Source organism: Narcine bancroftii, chromosome 8 (genome assembly GCF_036971445.1).
Source record: "Narcine bancroftii isolate sNarBan1 chromosome 8, sNarBan1.hap1, whole genome shotgun sequence".
Lineage (NCBI taxonomy): Eukaryota > Metazoa > Chordata > Chondrichthyes > Torpediniformes > Narcinidae > Narcine > Narcine bancroftii.
In genome coordinates, this window is record NC_091476.1 from 60911622 (window position 1) to 60933147 (window position 21526).

Here is a 21526-nt window from a genome sequence, read left to right on the forward strand (position 1 = left end):
GGGACTCGATCCTGGATCCGCTACTGGGTCAGAGGTTAGTATTAAACTCGCCCCCGTTGACGGCACCGACGCAGATTTCCTGCCGGTACTCCTTCTGTCGGGACGCTCCGTTGCGTGCGGGTTTCAGCGCTGCTGCCCCGCGACCGCTGCCGAAGCCGACCGCTTCGCGGGCCTTGCACTTCCCACCACGAGCGCGCCCGGTCCGATGGTCCTGTTGAGGAAGGGGGAACCCGATCCTTTCCCCATCCTAAAGGGGTTCTGTGGAGTTTTCTTCAGATACTTACCGACCATTGACATCGGAATCCTGCTCTTCCCGTCTGCTAAGTTTCACGTTTGAAATTACAGCTTCCACTTCGGGCCCAGCGACAGCCCGCGTTCGCTGTCTCACACATATGAACCTTTATATTTATTGTATCGATGTACCTGTTTGTGAGAGATGGGAAAATTGACCTAAAATTATGAACATGGAAGAAACTAAAGTTCATCAGTAAAATGGCTGAAACCAGTTCAAACAGGATAAGTTTGGGGCTTAGGATGCAGGAAAGCAGAGTCAGCACGATTAACATAAGAATCTTCTAGTCTTTGTGACAAGACCATAGGACTAAGATAAGGAATGGTAAGGTACAATAGAATGTAGGAAGTTGAGGTAGTCTGGATCAGATAAGGGTCTCCTAGCCCTGGACAGAAGTACCAAGTCATACATTTCTAATTAGCTAACCATACACAGATTTATACATATGAAATTAGCCAACCCTAGATAGAATGAGTCAACTCTGCATATCAAGAGACTGTAGCCCCGAGAATCAGGAAGGTGTGAATAAGGACAATGACATGAAGGGACACCGACAGGATACCCCCCCCCTGGTTCTCCAAGTATACTGAAATTGCACGTAGGCAGGCAGGATTGCCTAATGCCAAACCTCTCCAGCAGGAGGCAGAAGAATGTAAGGGGGAGGGTATTCCTACACTGAAATCAACTGTATAAAAGTTGGGTGAGCCCCAGTGTGTGTGTGTATTCCCAGGGTAAGGGGAAGCACCCAACTTTGCATTGTTGTAGTAATAAATGTTCTTTGTTCTCAATTTTTGTCTCGAGCAATTTCTTTAAAGGTACTTTAATTCCTAACAAATGGGGGCTCGTCCGGGATTCCACTCCCTCCACTGACAGAGTACCCCGACGACGAGAGTAGGTGCACCCCGGCTGATTCAGCTGGACTCACGGGCGACGGGTGGCTGGTCAGTGGAAGAAGCGAGTGATATCCGAGAAGAGGCATTGAGAACAAACGGCGGAAGGACGCGCGCTAGAGCAGTACTGCCAGAACTCGGTAAGAGTATTTTACTTGTTCCTAAGTATGGGAATAGCGGGCAGTAGAGATGAGAGTCCTGACACAGGACGTGACCACCAGATAGCTACGTACAGCCCGCTTGGGATGATGTTATCTGAGTGGGGCACAGGAAAGACCCGCGGTAAAGACAAACTGACGACGGTCAGGTATTGTTGTAATGAATGGGTGGGATACCCGGTTAAAGGGAGCTCCGTGTACTGGCCAAAATTCGGATCTGAGGATGAATGGATGTGTGAAGCTTTGAACTTATGGCTCTATCAAAACCAGAAAGACAATGTTGAGAGCAGGGAATATGCAGCCTGCTGGCTCAAGGGATCCATTGAACAGCTGGTTTTGAATGAGAAAGAATCCAGGGATAAGAGAGAGGAGGAACCTCTTGTCCCTGAATCACAGGGTTGGGATGTGTTACATTCCCTCCCTCCACCCTATGTTCCTCCTATGCCAGCTCCTATCTTTCCTTCCCCTCCTATGACCTACCCTTCTGCACCTTCCCCACCTCCCCCACCACTAGAGAAGAGAGAAGAGAGCAGGAGTGGTATGATAACTTGCTCACAAAGCACTCGATTACCACCTCTGTTGGCAGGAGAGAGAGGTAACTTTAATTCAGAACAGCGTGAGACTCTTCAGGAAGAAAGGGCAGAACCCTTTGATTCATTTCCCAGGGAGCAGGAACCCAGACCTAATAAGCTAGAAACCAATTGGATGAGACCACTGTGGGAAGTTCCCATGGGAGAGGGTCTCGGTTTCGTAAATGTGCCCCTGACCAGTACTGAAGTGTGTAACTTTAAGAAAGAACTGACCTCCCTGATAGAAGATCCCCAGGGATGTGCTGAACAGTTAGACCAATTTTTGGGACCAAATATATATACAATATGGGGGTCTCGACATAGAATCCCCAGCAGGGGAACAATTGGTACTAACAGGTTTTGTTACCAACTCAGCCCCAGACATTAAGAGAAAATTACAAAAGACAGAAAATTGGCATGAGCAGGGAATAACCCAGCTTCTACAGATCACACAAAAAGCATTTGTCCAGACATCTGAGGATAAGCAGAAAGCAAAGGCTAACATTTTGATGCAAGCAGTTAAAGGAATAGTAGATGAGTAACATGAAAAAAAAAGGCAGGGACTGTGTGCCAGCTCCTGAATGTTGGGAGAAGTGCAGGGAGTGGGAGAGTAGAGACCAGAGATAATTTCATAAATCACGACTTCCCACTTCAGTCACTGACCAATATTGATTAAAATTCATGCTAAAAATTAAATGTCATAAATGATCGTTTTTCAATACTGTAGAATTAGCGAATTTAACTACCAGTTAATTCCAATTTATGAAATAAATTGTATTTAAAAGTGATTTTGCACAGGGAGTACCTGAGAGTTGAGTGATGTTATAACATTTGCAGGGAGAAATGTTTGCGCAAATAGGGTGAGTTCTATACATCTTAACTTTAAGTGTATGTGAGATAAAGAAAGGATCTGATGTGTAAAGTGGCTGGATCAGCCAGTTGAAGGGGGAGTGTGCATGTCCCTTTAAGTGCACTGTGGCACTTGAAATTGAGGCTTCAGGCTCTTGTCTTGCAGTTAGAGGTATGGAGCCCTATCAACACATTTAATACATTTCTTCTACACATTCAGCAGTCAAGGTCCGTGAGTTTAAAGATCACCCACCTCTGGAGAATAAAGATACCTCTGGGGATTCCTATGGGGATTCCTATAAGTTTAATCATTCATTTCTCTGGTGCATTTTCCTCTGGAGTGAAATTAATGCCTCAGCACAATTTCTCTGTATTGCCGCTGTTATTTAATTCATGATAACTTTCCCCCATTCATCAGGTTTATATTTAAATCCGGTAGTGCGGAAGTTACATTGTAAATAATCACGGAGGTAAATCCTGCGCAACTGGATTCAGCTTAATGGAGAAATAAACCTGCGAACTGGTCTATGGTGGTGTGTGAGTACTGCAATAGGTGGAATATGATTTAAATTGGTGGCATTGTTCAGAACAATTGGGTGCATAAGAATAATAATATCATTAAGAACTCACAGATCTTGTACCAGATGCTATTCAGTACATCTTGACTTAAGGACTGGAGAAATTGGCATGTTAGAATGAGATTGGCATGGTACCAATATTTCTTGATTCAATAATGACTCCACAAGCTCCAGGATTCATGCAGCAGAACTTTTAAGTGGAATATAATAGAAACTAGCCTGTACTTAAATTATTGTGTGTGCAATCTTCATAAGAACATCTTTTAACTTTTTTTGGTGCCTGTTTTACAGACTGTTTTAAATAAGGCCAGCTCCTGTGAGCTGTGGCACAAGGCATTTTACTTAAGGCAGAACTAAAGGTTGAATATGTTTCAAGTTCTCTTGCAGGGGCTCTTGTGCTGCAATGTCTGTTATGTACTCACTCTAACAAATTGGAGGGTTGTGCCCCATACAGACAAGCAGCTCCAACTGCATTTTAATAAGGTCTAACATATTCAAAACCCATGCAAATATGGTTTGTGTTTCATTTTACAATTTTTACACTAACACAAAGGAAAGTCAGATTGTTACAAAGTGCCGTAATTTAACATTTTTTTTCGTTTCTTTAATGGTTTATTCAGTTATTGTTGTATTTTACTTGTCTTTTGATTATTCAGTTATTGTTGTATTTTATTGCAGTTTTCAATGAGCTTGACATTTATTGTGGTTTTATTCAGTTCTTATTGTATTTTATTGCAGTTTTCAATGAGCTTTACATTTATTGTGTTTTATTCAGTTCTTATTGTATTTTATTGCAGTTTTCAATGAGCTTTACATTTATTGTGCTTTATTCAGTTCTTATTGTATTTTAATGCTGTTTTTAATGAGCTTTACATGTATTGTTCATTGTTGTTTACTAATTTCTTTGGAATATTGTTCGTTAATGTTTTAAGTCCCCCTGGAATAGGGGCAGCAGAGGTTACAATTGTGCTCCTTTAGAATGTAGACAGGGCATAGATTTAATGTATAGTCATAATGGGATATAAGGGATCCCAATACGGACCAGGGGAATTAAACAGCTTTAGTGGAGTACATCTAATTTGTATCATAGCCTACACAGGTATTAAAGACAGGAGTTTTGAAGCGATAGCACAAAGGACATGGTGGGACAAAGACAGACAGAATGGTAGTCAGGATTGTACATGTAACAGAGAGAGAGAGTTAATACATATGCTAATGTACACAGACAGGCTGCAACTCACAAGTTCAATGATACATATGCTAATGTTAGCAGACAAGCTGCAACACACAGTTAAATCACAAGAAACAATCCCCCCCCAGCTTGGTCTCTTTTCATCACCCCGTGAAGGGGAGCACCAGTTTCCAACAACGTGAGCTGCTTGACACTTTAATATCAGGCTCCAAACAGCCTTCGGAGATCGGTGGCCCTAGGGTTCGGGGCTGAAGAGGACATCAGATACTAGCCACAATTCAACGGAACCACCTGACTACTCGTTCGCTGCTGAAGGCAGCGCTTCTCATAGACTGCTACTCGTTCGCTGCTGAAGGCAGCGCTTCTCATAGACTGCTACTTGTTCGCTGCTGAAGGCAGCGCCTCTCACAGACTTCGTCGGGACAACACTTACAAAGGTCGTGTGCTTCAAAGACACTGCTTCAATATTTCAACGTATGGGATGGACTAGACTCTTTACTGAGAACTGGAGCCTGATACTCCAAACCCTAATAAGCAGCTGGACTCACTCCCCTGACCTTCATGGTGCTCCCTTACCTAAAGACTTTACACAGACATTACAATTCGGTTATTGACCAGCTGGGTAAAACTACACCTTACACTTGAAAGATCAGTGTTACTGATCTAAAAGAAAAGTGAGGAGAGGGGGGGGGGGGGGGATCAGTCACACTGACACTAGTAACCAAAGATCAGTAACACTGATCATGGTGAAAGATCAGTATTACTGATCTAAAAGAAAAGTGAGGATTGTGAGAGATGGGAAAATTGACCTAAAATTATGAACATGGAAGAAACTAAAGTTCATCAGTAAAATGGCTGAAACCAGTTCAAACAGGATAAGTTTGGGGCTTAGGATGCAGGAAAGCAGAGTCAGCACGATTAACATAAGAATCTTCTAGTCTTTGTGACAAGACCATAGGACTAAGATAAGGAATGGTAAGGTACAATAGAATGTAGGAAGTTGAGGTAGTCTGGATCAGATAAGGGTCTCCTAGCCCTGGACAGAAGTACCAAGTCATACATTTCTAATTAGCTAACCATACACAGATTTATACATATGAAATTAGCCAACCCTAGATAGAATGAGTCAACTCTGCATATCAAGAGACTGTAGCCCCGAGAATCAGGAAGGTGTGAATAAGGACAATGACATGAAGGGACACCGACAGGATACCCCCCCCTGGTTCTCCAAGTATACTGAAATTGCACGTAGGCAGGCAGGATTGCCTAATGCCAAACCTCTCCAGCAGGAGGCAGAAGAATGTAAGGGGGAGGGTATTCCTACACTGAAATCAACTGTATAAAAGTTGGGTGAGCCCCAGTGTGTGTGTGTATTCCCAGGGTAAGGGGAAGCACCCAACTTTGCATTGTTGTAGTAATAAATGTTCTTTGTTCTCAATTTTTGTCTCGAGCAATTTCTTTAAAGGTACTTTAATTCCTAACATGTTTAAGAGTATTTTTTAATGTTCTTATTGTACCAGCCTGAACCAACATCCGGGCAATGCATTCCAGGCTCCAACTACACTCTGTGTAAATTCTTAATCCTGACGTCTCCCCAAACATTCTTCTCCTCACCTTGAGCAAATGTCCTCTGGTGTTTTCTACTCTCGCCCAAGGAAGAGAGATTGTTGTTCACCCCACTTATGTCTTTTACAAATCGTGTAGACCACTATTAAGTCGCCTTTTATCCTCCTTCCTCCTTTACTCCAAAGAAAAATACCCTCACTCTGTTAACTTTGCTGCAAACTGGCAAAATCCTGGGAAATCTCCTCTGCAACCTCTCTGTAACTTCTACATACATCCTGTACTGAAGTGACCAGAACATTAGCAATATTCTAAGCCTCATACTACCAGGGCTTTATATGTCATTACTCTTGAACTTAATCCCCAGTCTAATGAAGGCCAGCATACCAGAATTCTTCTAAACTACCATATCAACCTGCGGGACAACCTTAAGAGATCTATGGATTTTGATCCCATGCGTCCTCTATTCTTCCACACTGCTAAGAATCCTGCCTTTAATCATGTGCTCTGCCTTGAACGATTGATTTCCAAAATATCCGGATTTAACTGCATCTGACAATTCTCTGCCCAAATCTGCATTCTCTCTATATCCTGTGTAACCTACGACAGACTTCAACACAATCACAACACCTCCAACGTTCCTGGTATTTCCTCGATGGCAATGAAGTGCTCGAACACCCAAATTGCCTCAGAAACCGGAGGATATTTGGCCTGTTACCTGCATTACTAAACAAATTCGGCAGATGCACAATTGAAAGGTCCAGTCCGGATTCATCACTTCCTAGTGCGGGAACTGCTCGCTTTCGGCCGAAACGAAGTGCAGAGTGTTATGAACATTGCTCAGTCCGTCACACACACACCTCCTTCCCCTCCACCCATTCCATCCTTCCGCTGCCTTTGAATGGCAACCAACAGATGAAAAGGCAATACATCTGTGCCCAACACTCTTCATCAACCAGCCCCTGCAGAGAAGAATTTTCACGATTGTGCGATTCTGCAACATCAGATTCAAAGATCGTTCCCTTACAGCCATCTTCAGACTCCTGTATGAAACCCACAATTTTTAAAAATCTGTTCCCTTTGATCTGCACAAACTGCTTTGTGCAGAAACTCTTTCTACTCTCTCTCTCTCTCACACACACACACTCCCTCTCTCTCTCTCCAGTCTCTCTCTCCCCATCTTTCTATCTATCTATCTTTATCTGTGTCTAATTGTCTTTGTCCTTCAGATTTAGATTTCATATTTATTGTCAGAGTACATATATGGCATTACCTAAAACACTGAGATGTATTCCTGCCGCAGAGGCAGAATCACCAATTATTGGGAGTACAGAAAAACTGACTCAATTCACACATACACAAAATAAAGTAATGTAAACAAACTGACGGTCCACTACAGTGGAGTGCAAAGGTAAGACTCCTTAAATAAGACCCTGATAGAGTTTCTTGTTGAGGAGTCTGATGGTGGAGAGGAAGCAGTTGTTCCTAAACATGGTAATGGCGAGTCTTGTGGCGTCTATACCTCTTTCCTAATGGAAGCACCAAGAAAGATCCGTGTGCTGCCTCGTGTGGGTCTTTGATGATTGTTGCTGCTTTGCAATTGCATCATTTCCGGAAATGTTCTCGATGGAAGGAAGGATGTTACTCGTGATGTCCTTCCCTGGATCCACTACCCTTTGCAAGCTCAAGGCCGTTGGTGTCCCCAGAGTAGACCGTGATGCATCTGGTCCATACATCTGTAGACAACCATACATCTGTAGACACTTTCCAGGGTTTCCATGTTATGATAAAACGCAGCAAAATCTTAAGGAGTTAGAGACGCTGACTACGTTTTTCACAATCCAATTAGTGTGTTTGGGCCAGGAAAGATTCTCTGAAATAGTCACTCCCATGAACATATGATAACCTCCACCCCTAATTCTCCTAATGATCACTGGATTCTATATCTCTGATTTTCACTTCCTGGTCAATAATTAGCTCTTTGGTTTTGTGTCATTTAGTGCGAAGTTATTGGTGCAGAATTCAGCCAAATTTTCACTCTGCCTCCTATGTACTCTTGGAGGTTGCTGGACAATTTTGAAGGGACGATGTTGTTAAATGCGTAGGATCAGGCGTATCCTGAGGTGAGCATCTCTTCTGTCCTTGTGTCCAAGGTCGTTGTGTAGAGGCCATTAGATGGTATCCGCTGCAGTCTTACTTCTATGATAGAGAATCTGAACGGATCCGTGTCACCTCTCAGACTGGAGCTGATATGCTTCGACACCAGCGTTTCAAAATACTTCATCATGTGAGTAACCCTGGTCGATAGTTATTTAGGAGGGTTACCGAATTCATCCTGGGAACTGGTACGATTGAAGCCTCTTTGAAACAGATGGGTACCCCACCCTGCCTGAGTGAGATGTTGAAGATATCCGTGAATACATTATCTCTCTTTCCCCATCTCTCCACCTTCTCTCTCTCTCTCCTCTCTATCTCTCTCTCTCTCCCACTCTCTCACTCTGTAACTGCAGTCTTTCGCCTGTACCTTTTTTGCTGTAGTCTACATCAGATGTTGTGCCAACTGCTCGCAATACAATTTTGTATCTGTGCATTGCTGCATGTGACAATAATCTTGAGCATGAATAAACCAGGTAGAAAACGATGTTTCCTATTGATCAAATTCAGTGCATTCGAATGTCAACTAAAAGGTTGCAGTAACATACGGGAGGAGTGACTGTCGGGGCATATGAATCGTCCTCTCTGTAAAACGCACATTATCTGTATCTCGGTTTGTTGATCCAACTTCATCAGAGGGACGAGTGGAAATCAATCAGATGAGAAACTCTATGAATATGCAACCAAATCTGAAATGCAGATTTCAGTTCCTCGGAAACCGCCCCGCTCAGCATGGGAAAGGGAACAACTGTGTCAGTGCATGAACAAGTTACATATTATTTACCAGCTATTGATATGGGATGGCTCGCTCCGCTCCACAATTCTCCACCGCATCCTCGTTGAACTTAAGGGCACAAGCGATTATTTACCAAAGGATCAAAGGTCACTGAACTGAAGCTTGGAACAATCACCAATGCTATCATGACGGGCGGCGAATTTAGGTGTCGACTGATGGTCCCAAAACAGAACTCACTGCCTCCTGTCAATCTGTGCAACTCGCTCTGATAAAGTAGGAGAAGCGGAGATTTGTGTCTGTCACCTCCTGCCGATGCAGCCCGTCAACATGACCGCCGCAACGAGACGTGTTAGCTCGTGAACAGGCCCACAGCACCGGGAAAGATGGATCAGTTCTAAAATTAGTAATTGGAGCACAACGAGATGGGCTAATTTCATTCACAACACAGACGGCCGCTCCGCTGATTTGCCCGGGATTCCAAATACAGCCAAGGCAGAATAATATATCCTCCCGATCTCACGAACGGCACCAAATACCTTCCAGATTTGACCCGTCTTCTTGCTCTGGTGCAGACCCAAATTCGCCTCGTCATCGGCGTCAATTATCTGCCTGACCCTGAAATTACGCATTGCAAAGTACTTTTAACTGAAAAATGAATCTCTCCTGTGGGACTATTAGGTATCATTTGTCTGGTGTTGATCACGGAGCAAACTTCATTAATTAATCGGGTTCCACGCAGCGTGAGTGTTGTGCAATATGTTGAAATAAACACGATGCAGTTTTTCGGGGTGAGATTTGCCAATCACCGGTGCAGTTCGGAGCAGACAAGTCAGCAACAAGTAAATATCTGCATGCACTGAACATCATTTCGATTTCTTCAAATTCTAATCTGCCATATATCGGTCAAATTTAACTCTTTGGACTCCATCCATTCTTAACCTTTCACAATATACACTCCGGTCTGGGCCCATGGGAAAGCTACAGTATCAAAGGCTGAAAATCAGTATGAACCAGCTGGTGACTGAGTCTAAAACCAGTCCCGAAAAACAGGGACACGGGGTATAGGCGCTTGTTGGTGGTTCCTGAAAACAGGGGCAGGGAGTCCAAAGGGTTAAATAAAAGCCAGAATCGTCACCTCGCTAATTTTTTGACCGTCTCGGGAAGAATGTGGCATCGATGGAGAGGGTTCAGAGGAGATTTACAGGTGGTTGCCTGAATTGGAGAATGAGGATGCTTGACAGAGCTGGATAATTTTCCCTTTTGAGCGAAGAAAGATGAGCGGTGACTTAATCAAGGTTGTGCAAGATGATATGAGGCCTACATGGGGCGGGCAGCCTGATCGTTTCCCCGGGGCGAAATGAGCAAATTCAATAGGACACCTGCACAAGGTGAGGACAGGAACGTTTAGGGACGACATAAGCAGTAAATTTTTCAGACCTAGGTAGTGGAGGAGGGTGGGCAATGAGGGCTCTTAAGCAGTTCAGGCGGATGAAAGATAATTAGAGGCTTCTGAGATCAGCAACCCTTAGATTTTTGAGAAGACTGACATCAATCGGCACAACATCCTGAGCGTGGAAATTGTACTTTGCTGTGATGCTCTATGTATGCATTTGAAGGGCTCTTAAAAACTTTAACGTGTAGAGGGGTTCCAGGTACATCGTTCACTGAGACGACCACTCAAGTATATGTTTGTGATGCTTGGCTTCATTGTGCTGCGCATGGCGTATTATCTGTCGGGAAGTTATGTTGCGACTATGTACACTCCTGTTAGATCGAAAGTAAGAAATGCTGGTCGTCCCATTGGACGAAGGGGGTGGAAGCGTTGAAGGGGGCAATGGAGAGATTTACCAGGTGTTGTCTGATTTGGAACTTATGACCCATGGGATATTTTATGCATCTGGGTTGCTTTCGTTGTTGCGTGGGGGGCTCCGGGGAGACCTGACAGAGGTGGTTAAATATTATGGGTACACCGGCAGATTTCTTCCCCGGGGCAAAGGTACTGCACACATGACAACATTCTATCAAGGTGAGATGGAGAAAAGTATTTGGCAGAGAGTACCGGTGGCCTAGAGAATCGTGGTGAAGGAGATAAATTAGTAGAATTTCCGTGGCTTTGAGGTAGAGAGTCGTGAATGTGTAGGGAATGAAGTAATAAGCATCTGTCCAATCAGCAGAGTTTTGGGATACTTTAGACATCATGATCTGCACGGATACGTAGGCCGAACGGCCTGTTTCCCGCTGTCAGTTATCGATATACAGGTGTAAGGTAGATGTATGTGTGGCTGTGGGAATGGCGCATGTGGTCGCAATTACAATTCCTGAGCTGCTTGGATGCCTTCCTGGGAAGATGCGACCTGGATATGAGGGTCTGGCTGCATCTGCTCGGGGGCGGGGGGGGGGGGGGGAGGAGGAATCTACTGGGGGTTATCCACGTGATGCTCTGGGGTGGAGGAGATGGTGTTGAGGATGAATGTCGTGGGGAGGAAATAATCCAAATTTGTGGCGGGGCAAATGGGGGTTTCGGCAAATATAGAAGTTAAAGAGAACACGTGCAGCGGAGATGACAGGAGTTAAAGCGTCAACGAGTGGGGACCTGATGTACTGAAATGAGTTTCCTTTAATAAAACATTCGTGAAGATCAGGTAGGTGATCTCTGATCTCATATCATCCCACAATACAGGAATATTATTGCTATTGAAGGAACATAACCGTAGGAGAGTGAGGTCTACAGCTCAATGTGTGTAATCAGTGGGCGTGAAAGTGTGAATATATTCGATGAGAGATAACTACAGCACAGCACAGACCCAAAAAAACACAGCATTATGCCGATCTAATAATATAAACATGGAACGTACAAGTTGAAATATTTACTACCTAGTACATGCCCTTCGGCCCAAAATGTTGTACCGATCTATCTTTACCTACCAAAAACCTACACCATCCTTGCCACATAACCCTTTATTTTCCATGATCCGTGTGCCTAAGGGTCTCTTAAATGACCAGGCTCCAACACGAGCACTGGCGATGTATTCACGCCCCCAAATCTCTGGGTATAAAGTTTTTACCCCTTATGTCTCCCGTAAATATTCTTCCCATCACTTTGTTCAAATGTCCTCTGTTGTTTGGTACTCCAGAACTGCGATAAACGTGTTGGCTGCCTACCTTAGCAATGCTTATTATAATCTTGTAAACGTCTGTTAACTCACCTCTCATCTTATTTAGCTCTGTTATGAGCCCAGAGGACCCCAAAACCAAGCAGCAATATATATTAAACAAGACAAATGGTTAGTTAAACAGAGGATCTTTAAGCATGAAAATATGATCAAACTTTAACTTATCACCATTAATTTAACTAACCTAACAACCCACTTCTCATACTAAGCGCACGTGTATGTAATGTGTGTGTAAGTTCAGAAAAGTTATTTGATTCACAGTTCAATTTCACTTCTCATACCTCCAAGTTCACTGATTGCAGGCAATTTCTTATACTGTGCACAGAATTTAACATTTATGAATTCACCAGGTTTTGCTGCTTGACAGGTACATGGTTACTGCTCAGGAAGGTTCTTCTTGGTTTTCAGAGAGAGATTTGTTATACCTAGACACAAACGGATTCCTTCTAATCAGCCCACGTCAGTGTCTTGCCGAGAAACTCCCCCCCCCCCCCCCCACCCGCAGAGGTTTCCATATGATAATCTCTTTCTTTCTGGTCATCACAGATTTCCTTTCTGTTTCACTTATTTCAAGTGAAATATTAGGCAACCAGTCCTCTCCTCTTGCATGAACCACAGCTGAACTATGCATGCACAATCCATCTTCCAAATTGGGTTTTTCCAAAAGCTTGCCAGCTTCCAGTCCAATCTGCTGCCTCCAACTGTAAAACTGCAGAACTGAACTCCTCCCTCCCTCTCTCTCTCTCTCTCTCTCTCTCTCTCTCTCTCTCTCTCTCTCTCTCTCTCAAAACCTGTTTGACTCTTTCTGCTTGCAAAACCACATGGCCATCTTAGTACAGCAAGTTCCACTCCAGACAGGCTGTGGCTGTGATGAGTTAATTCATCTGTTGCCTTTTTGTAAACAACAATCCATTAGTGAAGTCACTTGGGCACTCTCCAAAGCTCTTGCAAAGGGTCTTTTAGCCAGTGCCTCCCTCATGAGAAGAGCTCCACTATTTTAAATAAGATCAGATTATGACCTACACTAACATAAACCTGCCCTATTTTATCTCGCAAAAACATATCTATAATCTGTTACTGTTTGAAATGGAGGTTTTAGACCAGCCTATGCAGGAAGAGATGCAGTTACATCAGAAGATATAATCTAAATTCCACCATGAGGCCCAGGATGCATATGAATTAGTAGACACATCTAAATTCCACCATGGGGCCCAGGGATGCATATGAATCAGTCGACATAATCTAATTTACACCATGAGGCCCAGAGATGCAGTTGCCTTTTGTTGGTTGCAGACTGTCAGGAGACCTTGAAGATAATTAAATCATTTATTCAAAGAGATATGGTAGGAGTAAACATTTTTTTGGGTAATATAAGCCATGGTCCCACTGCTGAAGTGGAGACTTTCTGAGAGGTGGCAACATCTCTCAACAAGAAGAGAAACTTCTAGAGTCCAACCAACGTCCCGGTCGATGGAGGTGGAGAAGCTGCTACCTTCTTCTTTCTTTCTTTTTCTTCTTTGCCTTGGCTTCGCGGATGAAGATTTATGGAGGGTATGTCCACGTCTGCTGCAGGCTCGTTGGTGACTGACAAGTCTGATGTGGGACAGGCAGACACGGTTGCAGCAGTTGCAAGGGAAAATTGGTTGGTTGGGGTTGGGTGTTGGGTTTTTCCTCCTTTGTCTTTTGTCAGTGAGGTGGGCTCTGCAGTCTTCTTCAAAGGAGGTTGCTGCCCACTGAACTGTGAGGCGTCAAGATGCACGGTTGGAGGCAATATCAGCCCACTGGCGGTGGTCAATGTGGCAGGCACCAAGAGATTTCTTTAAGCAGTCCTTGTATCTCTTCTTTGGTGCACCTCTGTCTCAGTGGCCAGTGGAGAGCTCGCCATATAACACGATCTTGGTAAGGCGATGTCCTTCATTCTGGAGACGTGACCCACCCAGCGCAGTTGGGTTTTCAGCAGCGTGGATTCAATGCTTGCAGACTCTGCCAGCTCGAGTACTTCGATGTTGGTGATGAAGTCACTCCAACGAATGTTGAGGATGGAGCAGACTCAGCGCTGATGGAAGTGTTCTAGGAGGCGTAGGTGATGCCGGTAGAGGACCCATGATTTGAAGCTGAACAGGAGCAACGGCTCTGTACACGCTGATCTTTGTGTGTTTCTTCAGATGGTTGTTTTTCCAGACTCTTTTGTGAAGTCTTCCAAAGGCGCTATTTGCCATGGTGAGTCTGTTGTCTAACTCATTGTCAATCCTTGCATCAGATAAAATGGTGCAGCTGAGGTAGGTAAACTGGTTGATGCTGTTTACATCTGGTACCGCACATATGGCAGTCTCTTCAATCTGAGGCGCCTGCAAGTTCACACCAAAACACAAGAGCAACTTGTCCGTGAACTATTCTTTGCAGATGATGCCGCTTTAGTTGCCCATTCAGAGCCAGCTCTCCAGCGCATGACGTCATGTTTTGCGGAAACTGCCAAAATGTTTGACCTGGAAGAAGCTGCTACCAGCGCCCCAATAACCTACTACAAGTGTGCAGTCATTGCCTCACTTCGGCAGTTGGGACCAGTCCAGGCGTTGATAAGTATAATTGGGAAGGGCTTGCATATTGTAGTTTGAAATCAGCTTTAGATTTAGTAATAAAAATTTGTATAAACTGAAGTGCTCTTGGCGTGTGTCTCTGTTTTTTTTCGGTCACTCAAACACTGTGATCAATTTAAAATGAACAAAATTAGAGGTACAAGTTTACCCAGGACAATTGGTGTAGTCAGCAGGATTGGTCTCAAGATGTTTCGCTGAAAGAAAGAGATGAATCTTGAGCAGTTCTTGATTCCGGGATGGACTTCCAAAGACGATGGTTTTGGCATGTTGGCCAATACCCTGTCTTTGTTGGGACCACCCATTAGTTGGGATGAGAAGTTAGATTCATTAAATGCGCCTCTGGGAGAGCGGGGTGCCACTCTCCTTCAAGAAAGTAAATTTTCTGTTAAAAAGGGGATGCTGGCGGACAGATTTTGGTTGCTGACCACAGCCTTACATCGCTCCATTCAGCATGAAGCAGAATCAGTTAACCGAGAAGTAGAATCTCAGCACAAGAGAGAGCAATTAGAGGAGGAGCTTGAAGCCCTACCACAACGCTGTTCCGTAATGAGCGACATTGTTCGCACCAGTCAGGACCGAGCCAAAGAATGGGAGGATAAGCATGTCCAAATGAACTACTGTAATATTAAACTCCGGCAGCAGCTCTGTGCAGATAAAGAAAGGCATGGAGTAGAACCCGATTCACATTGTATTCATGCCATGATAAGGAATGGCGACGATCCTGATGTAATTGATGATTGGGACGGGAATATCTAGAATGATAACAATGGTAATAATGCAGATTATGGGTCCACCATATTCCTTATTACCCGCAAGCAGGCTGCCGGGTTAGTTGAACAAATGAACGGCTTACAGAAGGAACAAATTTGTTTGTTAATACTACTGGGGACCCTGAAGGGGTGGAACCATGTGCTGCAGCAGGCAGTCGACAATTTGAATCATCGCCCTTTAAAGGGAGGTACACCTTTCCACTGACTTCTTCATGCTTCTGAACTATAGCCTATTCCAGAAGAAAAACAGTCATTGCCCCCCCATTCCCGAGCGAGAAAATGCCGGACAAAAGGTATGGGTGGCACCACCAGGTAGTGGCCCTCCTGTAAAGGGGGAAATAGTGACACCTGCCCAGGGTAACATTCGGTGGGTAGCTATTGAGGGACAGGATGGTTTAGTTTGTTTAAATGCTGAATGCTTACGGCAGCGTGAGTGACATATGCAGGCTTCTTTGTTCCAGGTCCTCCATCTTTTGCTCCTGCTGATCTGGTTTAACAGCTGTTTTGATGCCACAAATTGGATTTGTAATGTCGAGGACGTTCCGAGGGAGTTGCCCGTGGGGGACACGGCCCGATGTGTCCACTAATATATCTGATATTGTTCAGCATGTTTCAAAATCTGTTCTTGAGCTTCAGTGTCTGGGTATTGTGGCCCACAAGGATAGTTTGAATCCTTTTTCATGGTTAAATGGTACATTTGTGGGATTGGGCCACACTATTCTCCATTGGTTGCTCGTATTATTGCTTATTTTTGTGATTATTATAGTTTTAGTTTCTCCTTTTCGCTCCTTCTGTACTCAAATACTTGTAAGGTCTCGTAAGTGACAGGCTGCGACTAAGGGTGGAATATAATGGAGGGTTTAGACCAGCTTATGCAATAAGGGGTGCAGTTGCATCAGAAGACATAATCTAAATTCCACCATGGGCCCAGGGATGCATATGAATCAGTCGACATAATTCAATTTACACCATGAGGCCCAGAGATGCAGTTGCCTTTTGTTGGTCGCAGACTGTCAGGAGACCTTGAAGATAATTAAATCATTTATTCAGAGATAAGGTATGAGTAAACAATTTTTTGGGGTAATATAAGCCATGGTCCCACTGCTGAAGTGGAGACCCTCCAAGAGGTGGCAACATCTCTTAGCAAGAACTTCTAGAGTCCAACCAACATCCCGGTTGGGGGAGGCCCTGACAACCTACTACAAGTGTGCCTTGCTTCGGCAGTTGGGACCAGTCCAGGTGTTGATAAGTATAATTGGGAAGGGTTTGCATATTGTGGTTTGAAATCAGCCTTAGATTTAGTAATAAAGATTTGTATAAACTGAAGTGCTCTCAGCATGTGTCTCTGTTATCTTTTGGTAGCTCAAACACTGTGACCAATCTCAAACGAACAAAATGAGAGGTACAAGTTTACCCAGGACACTGTTCCACAGAGTAAAGCCCTAGTTCTGCTAAACTTGCCTCATAAGATATATATTCCAATCCAGGCCACATCCTCTGCACCCTCTCCATAGCCTTCACATACTTTCAGTAAAGAGGAGACTAGAAATAAGCACAATATCCTAAGTGTGGTCTCACAAGAGATTTATAGAGCTGCAACATTTCTATTACGTGGCAATAATGGAACCTTTACCTTTGCCTTTACTTCCTGAAGTCAATACCGAGACTAATGAAAGGCAGCATAACATTGGCCTACTCAACTATCCTATCAACATGCCAGGAAACCTTGAGAGATCTATGTATTTGGGCTCCAAGATCCCTCTGTTCCTCCACACTGTTAATCATCCTACCATTAACCATGTCACCGTTTAAACTCGACCTTCCAAAATGCATCACTCCACAATTATCCGGATTGAATTGCATTTGCTAATTTCCCGCCCGCTATGCATCCTGCCTATATCCTACAACAAACTTCAACACTATCCACAACAACTCCAGCCTTTCTATCATCCTCAAACTAACTGACCCATTTCTCTACTTTAAAAATGATCGAGAATTCCCCTGCTACATCTCCCTCCATTGTTCCTCAGATCCATGTACCGATCTAACAATTCCTTAAACGATACCATTGTACCTGTGTGAAAACCCCACCTCTCACATCCCCCTGCACTTCCTCCCACCTCCACGGTTAGCGCATCTCCTTCACAGCCCCAGGCATCGTGACCGGAGTTCGAATCCCGCGCTGTCTGGAAGGAATTTGTACGTTCTCCCCGTGTCTGCGTGCGGTTTCCCCCGGGGTTCCGGGTTCCTCAACCAGTTCGAAACTGACTGATTAATTGGTTGTAAATTGGGCGGCACGAACTCGTGGGCCGAAAGGGCCTGTGAACGCGCTATGTGTCGAAATTAAAAAAATACAAATGCCTCTCTGGTTAGTTATTTCAGGCCTGGAAAAAGTCTCTGACCAATCATTGCATCTTATTATCTTGTACTCCTCGATTAAGTCGTTCATTGTCGCTCCAATGAGAAAAGATCAAATTCACTCACGCCAGTGGCCGTGTCAGATCGTCTCGAGAGTAGGAAATGGAGCACAATAATGTGTCACTAGTCAGAGGATCAGGGTTCTCAAAAAGTAAGGCGAGCCGGGGAGGTGCCTTCTGGCTACTCGCAGCTGCCCCAAGACAGCAGCACGAAGTTGAAATGCGAGGTAGAGACACTGCAGCAGCGTTGCTGTACGATGGGAGAAGCTCAAACACGGGTCAAAAATCTCGAACATAAGGCCACTGAACTGCCGTGCAGTCCGGTTAAAATACAGCCACAAGAGGCGGCTCGGAGAGTCAACTGGCAACAGGACCCAGTTAATTTCTGTGCCCTGATGCTGCGGGGCAACGGTGCCAACATTTGATCGAGGGATGGGGACGTCTGCGTGGACAGTCCCGGGCAGAGTGGAGTAAGGGGATGGAACGACGACCGTTATAGAGTGGACCCTGGTTACTGGCCTCTACCAGACTGTCCACAACAGAGACTCCCCAGAGAGTTCCAGCGTTACCCCTGAGCTGGTGTGACACCGAGTCATCACTGCCTGTCCCGACTTGCAGGGGGTTGTTCTATTATTGGTCTGCCCCGTGGCCGGGAAACAATGAGAGAGACAATGCGCTTGCTGGAAGGGTTGGAGAGGGGAGCAAGTCCTCGGGTCGACAATGCAGAAAAGAGACTTAAAGGAGGAGATTCAGCCCCCCCCCCCCCTCAAAGGTATGGGTTTGTCCAGCCTGCCAGCAGCTCCTCTCCCACGTGAGACCCAGACAAATGAGGTAGGACTGGGGCCACGTCTCTCCAAAGATTTGTTCCGAGGTCCTTTCCCGGCTTTGTGAACCGATGCCCTGCATGGCTGAACACTGGCGAAAGGAGAACACCCAGCGGTTGTCGACAGGTGGAGACTGGTGCCAAACACACCATGATTCCAGGCAACCCTGACACATGGCGCGGTCCGCGGACGCCCTCAGAGGTCCATCATCTCCGCGCTCGCCCCGGGAAACACATATAACCCAGTAGATCAGCAACAATGGAAATTGACCAAGGCAATGGTATAATCAAAACAATTATTTTATATTAATAACATAACACTTACTTAACTCTAAACAATTCTAACTTATTCCCACTTTGTCAAATGTGTGTGTGTGTGTGTGTGTGTGTGTGTGTGTCTGTCTGTCTGACTATCTGTCTGTCTGTCTGTGTGTATGTGTCGTGGCGTGGGGTTGAGGGTGGAGGTGTTGCGGTAAAACCCAAACCATTATAGTTCAACCATAGTTCTGAAGAGATGATTTTACAGTTCAGTCTCAGAAAACATTTGTGTTGAAATTCAAAGTCCTTACTGCTGTTGATAAGGAATTATGGAGAAGGTATGAGGCATCTACATCTCAAAGCTCACAAATGTCTTGTAGAATTGTTTTCAGGGAATTGTTACTTCATATCAATGATTTCCCCCTTTTGCATGAAGGTTACAGTACCTGTGTTTTCTTCCACGAGGCAGTTGGAAATGGCTATTTTCTTCAATCCAACTTTTTCAGTGTTACTGATTTTTGGTTCTTGATCCTATAAAATATTCCATATGGAATTTAAACTAGAGGTGTAGGTGTTAAAGGAGGAGATTGTTGAAGAAGAGTTGTTTTACATTTAATTGGATCTGGTTGTGTGAGTATGGTAGGGTGAATAATATTTCATGCTTTAATTGTAAGGGGGAAGAATCAATTGCTGTACACATCTGCAATGGAAGATGACACTACAAATTGGGTGAAGTGCCCTTGTCTGCTCCTAGTAGGCTTGGGTTCGGTGTAGGATCGGTCATCTATATCGAGCTGGCTGTTTAGCATTTTGTCTCAGATGTTCTTCATGTCTGTCTCGGAGAGCTCCACTTTAATGAATCCAAGAGCTTGGTAACACTCACACCTCTACCATATTTGTTTGTGACAAATCAGGTTGCTTGCCTCTGGGCTCATTCGATGGTAGTAGTGTTTTTGTTTGTGTATGGGTCCCATGCAACTTCTGCGTAGTCATAAGGAGAACAACAAGCAGCCTTTTGTTACTGCATTTCAATCCTCTCTGACCTACAGGAGGGTCAAGTACCTTCCTCAATCCTCTGCGACCTCCACGATGGTAAGTGATCTTCTTTCAAGATGTCTTTAATCATGTGACATGACACCAGTGCTCTCCTTTGAAGTTTAAATTCCCAAATATTATGAGCTATTATGAATCTGAGCTGTCTGCACAGCTCAACCTGCAAATGGCTTCCTTGCTATGCAGCTGTTTCTTTGCTAAATATTACTTGTCTTGAACTTCCAATACAAAAAAGTCATAATGCTTTTTAAGACTGTTTACAATTTTGAATCATCAGAAAAAAATGTCTTTTAATCATACAGGCTTCCAGCAGAACAATGACTAAACACACAAATGGTCTCCAAGATCTGTTAGCTGCCATTTCAAAGGATTCACTGAGTGTGAAATTTTGTGTGTGTGTGTGTGTGTGTGTGTGTGTGTGTGTGTGTGTGTGTGTGTGTGTGTGTGTGTGTGTGTGTGTGTGTGTCGCTGTGTCTATATCAGGGGTCTGTAACCTTCAGCATTAAAAGAGTCATTTGGGCTGTTTCCCACCAAATAAAACCCATCTGGAGTCGCAAAACCAGTTTGATCCCTAATATGATGGAAACACCGCATATATAGTTTTATTACACTTATGCTGTGTGTATAAGGACTATAACAAAAAAATGTCAGTTTCTATCTTATTCTGAAAGATTCCGTCGTCCATTGATTTCCTCAGTCACGTAGCTACAGCAGTCAACCACCAACCTAAATATAAAACATAACTACATCAGTTGAGGGTCCAATATAAAAATATATATTTGCAAAATAGTAATATTAAATGATTTTATTTTACCTGTTTAATGTGACTTTTACTCCTGAACCTCACTGCACAGCTGATCAATATTAGGGCTGTAAGACGTCACTTTGATCTTCATGCAGGATTGCATGCTCTCATCCATGAAGCGTGAGGGATGTTTGCTTTTTCTGTAGTTCATGCTGGAAAAAACCTGCTCACATAAGTATGTGGATCCAAAGATCAACAGGACTCCAAATGCATATTTTTTCATGTTCACATATGTCTTGAGAATTTAATTCCATGTTTTGAACACACGTTTGCCCAGTTTGGAGGGGTTCATTTTCACTCCATTTGTGCTTCTGAGCATGAATGGCCTTCAGACGAGCAACATCTTCAAGATCAGCTGTCAAGCTTCTGAACTTAGACACCCATAAGTCTTTGTCAGCTATATCGGCCAGTTCGATCTCAATATCGGGTGGACTTACCTCTGTAAATGCAGTCATATTCAACAGGACTAAATCAGGGGGCGTGGCAAGATGGCATAAAGGGCAGACGTGCAGTCCTAATCCTCCCCAGCCAGTTTGTTAAACACCCGTTTTTAAACTTTAATTTAAGTATATAAATGCTTTAGTTTTATTTCTAAGAACATTATTTGATTATAATGGTGGCTAATATTAAGAAATTACAGAAAAAACTA

The 21526-nt window shown here is 44.1% G+C and overlaps 1 long non-coding RNA gene across 1 annotated transcript in view; it reads right to left on the reverse strand.

The window, feature by feature from the left end:
• LOC138740754 (uncharacterized) overlaps positions 1 to 18185 on the reverse strand; it is a 33403-nt gene extending 15218 nt beyond the window's left edge. Inside the window, exon 1 of the long non-coding RNA XR_011343151.1 lies at positions 18006 to 18185. This is a non-coding gene — a long non-coding RNA (uncharacterized lncRNA). The remainder of the gene's footprint in view (positions 1 to 18005) is intronic.
• Positions 18186 to 21526: the final 3341 nt, after the last annotated feature.